General features: G+C 47.5%; 1 pseudogene; it reads left to right on the top strand.

Annotated features, from left to right (window-relative positions):
- The first annotated feature begins 3,791 nt into the window (after positions 1–3,791).
- Positions 3,792–4,258, top strand: LOC121491880 (annotated as a pseudogene).
- Positions 4,259–4,557: the final 299 nt, after the last annotated feature.

Here is a 4,557-nt window from a genome sequence, read left to right as displayed (position 1 = left end):
TCTTAATTTTCATGGTGATAAATGATCCAGAGAAGAGGCATGCAGTGGAATCGCCAAGGTCATTGGTGACACCAAGTTTGGCCAGGTAGTGAGCTGACAGCAGTGAAAAGAAGGATGTTAGCACGCTGCGTGGGAGGGCAGACACCTGCCAGCTGAGCGCCAGTGCAGGCAACGATAATAACAGCTCACGGAAAATAAGGTAATGGACCTGAAAAACATTTCTTGAAGTTATGAATCCACTGCCCTGCCCTTCACCTCCCCACCAAAAATCCCTAATAATGTGCAGATAAGAAAACTGGAAACAAAATATCACAATCCCATCCTTATACCAAATTAGAGTAAACTGACACCATCATGTGTGTCATTCTGTTCCCTGGCACGTACAGAGGATGTAACAGGACTGGAAAGAGTTCAATAGTGAGTAATTAAAATGACAAGCAGGAAGAGTGTTCTTTACATGATGACAAACAAAAACCAAACACTGGCCTTCAGAGGAAGACGAGGGCTTAAGTGTCATATGCCAAAGGTGTACAGAGCTGGCATGCATGCGGCCACCAAATCTTATATACCAGCAGTCAGGGGTGGCTGCTGGTGGCTGAAGGAGGCAAATTTGGAAGAGATAAATAGGAACTGCTATTTTGCACGGTGGGTAGCAATGTGGAAATCCTTCCCCCCATAGAGGCTGAATCACCGGTTCTCAGTCTTGTCCAAATGTGAAGTGAAGATGGCCCAGAAGACGATTGGGAGGCTAGATGAGGATGGGGCATGGCCAGGAGGAGAGGCAGTGCTGAGACAGGGGTACCCTGTCTCACCCCCCATAACGTCTTGTGAGGTCTGAGACAAAGTACATGGAAAACCTTACGATGAAACTCTCTGAGATTTACATTATGGATAGCAATTGTGCTCTTCAACAAAACTGTCCTCGGGTGTCATGCTGAAGATGGAACTGGACCGAACCACTCAGCCACACTGAGCCACCAGGGTATTTGCTGTGCTGTCTGCTGATGGTCACAGGAAGAGCTCTCATTCTGCCGTAATGTGGAAAGCTCAGGAGGCCAGAGCCTAAATGGCACACAAAGGATCCTTACGAACTCCCCCCAGGAGGGTTGCCTGGGTGGCTCAGTCATTTAAGCATCCTACCCTTGGTTTTGGTTCAGGTCATGATCTCAGGGTCCTGAGGTCAAGCCCTGCGTTGGGCTCCACACTCAGCATGGAGTCTGCTTGTCCCTCTCTCTCCACTCCTCCCTCCACTCCTCCCCGCCCCCCCTCCCTCTCTCTCTCATAAATAAATACAATTGATTTAAAAATTCCCCCAGGAAGGCAACCCAGAGGTCACAACATCTAAGAGAAGGTATCTCCTAGGTCATGCTGGGTTACCAAAGGCTAATTATTTATGTGGTGTTTTCAGACACCTTGAAAGATCAACAAATTCTATGTTGACTAAACTTTCTAAAGTGGCTCAAGATTAGTAAATCCAGCTGTTCTCAATCTGGCTTCATACCAATCATACCAATCTGGTATGCTTTAAAAAAAAAAAATCCGTACATCTCAGGCCAACCCTAGATGAACTGAATTTTTTTAAAGTGGCTGCAAGTGATATAATGTGTAGCCAAAGTGGAGAACCACTGAGCTTCTCCATTTGTTAAAGTTAATTATTTGAAGAGGTTCTGATTGTAGAAAAAGGGCAAAGGGCATTTGTGGATGAGCGTGGTGGAAGGAGGAAGGTAACCCTGCCAGCTCCCTAGTACCCACATGTGCCTGTGTGCATCCTGGGCTGTTCCAGAATGGCTGACTGGGGCAGGGGTGCTGAGCTGCTTTCCATTCCAGAATGTTGCCACACAGCCTTGGACATTAGAATATAAGTTTTTCACATTTCCCTGTTACCATGTGAGGGAAGAAAGAGAAAAGAGCTATGCCTGCCCAGTCCTCTTCTAGGCCCCACTTCTGTGCCTCTCTCTAGAACTAGAAAGGACACATGAGCCCTGCAAGCCCCAGAACAAGAAAGTGCTTTCTTGTCACCAGTGCTGACCTGTTCTTTTTTTTTTTTTTTTTTTTTTTTGCTTCTCCACACTCACTAGTTTCCTCGTCTTGCGGTTAGCTTCTTCTGCTCCATGCCTCAGCACATTTATGTTCCTCATCCCAGCATTTCAGAGCTCAGCCTGGGGCAGCCTTCCACCTCTTCTTGTTCCCCACAGTGAATTCTTCTAGGGCCCGGATCCCCACTGTTGAATGTTTCTCTAGGCCTACTCAGGGGCCTCAGTGGCTTCATTTTATGTCATATTAAGGTTGCTTCCTTCCAGTATGGGTTAGAACCACTGTGTGCCTGGGAAACTTCCGCCTTTTTCTCTCATTGCAATGTCTCCATCTTTTGCAAAGATGCAGGAGCAAGGAGGCCAAATTGCAGAAAGGCAAAAAAAGTCACCATTGGAACTGGAGGTGTCGTGACAGGTACAGCAAACCGTGTGGAACACAGGGAAAGCCAAATCTCCAAGATGGCAGCTTCCCAGTGCTGCTACCCAGAGCTCTGAGCTCCCCTTGGGGCAGGGTAGCTTCCCACCTCCTCTATTCCTCCCTTATGTATGCAGTACTAGGTCTTTTGATTGCCCCGAAATGCAAAACAACTTCACTGTAAGGTGAGGAGAACTCCAGAAACAGACTTCACCCACAGAGGCAATCTCAGGTACCCAGATGACCCCCTGGGTACAGCTTGATTTGCTGAGGCTTTTTTTTTTTTTAAGATTTTATTTATTTATTCATGAGAGACACACAGAGAGAGAGAGAGAGAGGCAGAGACACAGGCAGAGGGGGAAGCAGGCTCCATGCAGGGAGCCTGACGCGGGACTCGATCCCAGGTCTCCAGGATCACACACTGAGCCGAAGGCAGACACTCAACCGCTGAGCCACCAGGTGCCCTGCTGAGGCTTTCAAAGGCATATCCGTCACTCCACTGATTTTTCCCCAACATTTTTTGGTTCCCAATTCCAGATCTGCTTACTCTCTGCCGCACATCAGGTGTCAGTTTCCTACCTCATTCATTTGACTCCACGACATCACACTCCACTAAGACCCCTCGATCATCCTCTATTGTCTGCACCAATATCCGTCCATACCCTGTTCCTAGATCCAACTCACGCTTCACCTTCTCCAAGGAGATGGCTTTCTTAGAATTCGCCTCACTGCATTCTGACTCACTATATTTGTGTTGTATCCCTTATACCACCAGGCCCAGGGTTAGTGTACTGGTTTTGCCTTTTGTTGACCTATTGATTAGTAAGTAGTTTGGGTTGTTTCATATGTGCCCATTCTGCTTCCTCAACTAGATTTCAAGTTCCTCAAAACCCAAGACTCATGGTCAGAACACGTGATGAAGGCTGTGGCCGTAGAGATGAGAGGTAGGCCTTGGGCTTGGGTTGGGCCTCAGAGGGTCTGCAGCTGGCTGGGATACAGGTGCTGAGTGTGCTGATGACGGAGGAGACCATATTCTACACGTAGGCTCACATAGCTTAAACCACATTCCCACCAGTCAACATCCTTTCATGGCTCTTTAGAAATCTGAGGAGATGGAGAACCTGTGCAGTACTCTGGTGTTGGGTGAGAAACATCAAGGAGGAGTTCCATGCCAACCCCACAGCCCATGCCCTGGGCTGCGTTTCTAGGACTTTCTCACTAACAGCTAATATTTCATGAACACTGACTGTGTGCTAAGCTATGAAATAGAAGGTGGAATAGAAAACAGACCTGGACATTTCTTCTTAAAGAAGCTTACAGACCTTTCCTCAAGAGGCCAAGAAATGGCAGATATTCAGACTGCGCATGCCTACCAAAAGTAGCTCACCATCGTTCAAAATAAGAAGATGGTCCTGCTTAGAGAAACTGGCGAAGAGAGGCTCCTGTGATACCACAGAAACATCGGTCTGGGCTTTAAGATGCCCACGGAGGCCACTGAGGACACCTGTACTGACCAGAGATGCCCCTTTACTGGCAATATCTCCATCTGAAGGCAAATTCTGTCTGGTGTGGCAGGTGACCAAGACAGAGGACCATTTTCCTCTGTGGCAACTACCTCCACTGCATCCTAATGTACAACTACTTCAAGAAACACCACAAGAACATATTCACACACCTGCCCCCCTGCTTCAGGGACATCCATATTGGCGACATGGTCACAGTGGGCAAGTGCCAGCCCTCGAGCAAGACTGTGTGCTCCAGTGTGCTCAAGATCCCCAAAGCCATGGCAGCAAGAAGCCAGAAGTCCTGAGAAGTTATTTTCCCTGTAAAAGAAAAGAAAAGAAAAAGAAAAGCTTACAGGTAGCAAGTGAGTTATACAGAAATGACAATTTTAAAGACAGACTAAGTTAAGTGAATTTTAATAGAGGTTTATTTTTTTTTTTTTAATAGAGGTTTAAAGAGCCAGGGGAGGGACACCTGGGTGGCTCATTTGTTGAGCATCTGCCTTTGGCTCAGGACATGATCCTGGGGTTCTGGAATCGAGTCCTGCATCGGGCTCCTGCATGGAGCCTGCTTCTCCTTCTGCCTCTGTCTCTGCCTCTCTCTGTG

The sequence above is a fragment of the Vulpes lagopus genome, chromosome 5 (assembly GCF_018345385.1).
Source record: "Vulpes lagopus strain Blue_001 chromosome 5, ASM1834538v1, whole genome shotgun sequence".
NCBI classification, from domain to species: Eukaryota; Metazoa; Chordata; class Mammalia; order Carnivora; family Canidae; genus Vulpes; species Vulpes lagopus.
Note: the sequence above shows the minus strand (reverse complement) of the source record. Positions and strands in the feature narration are given on the sequence as shown.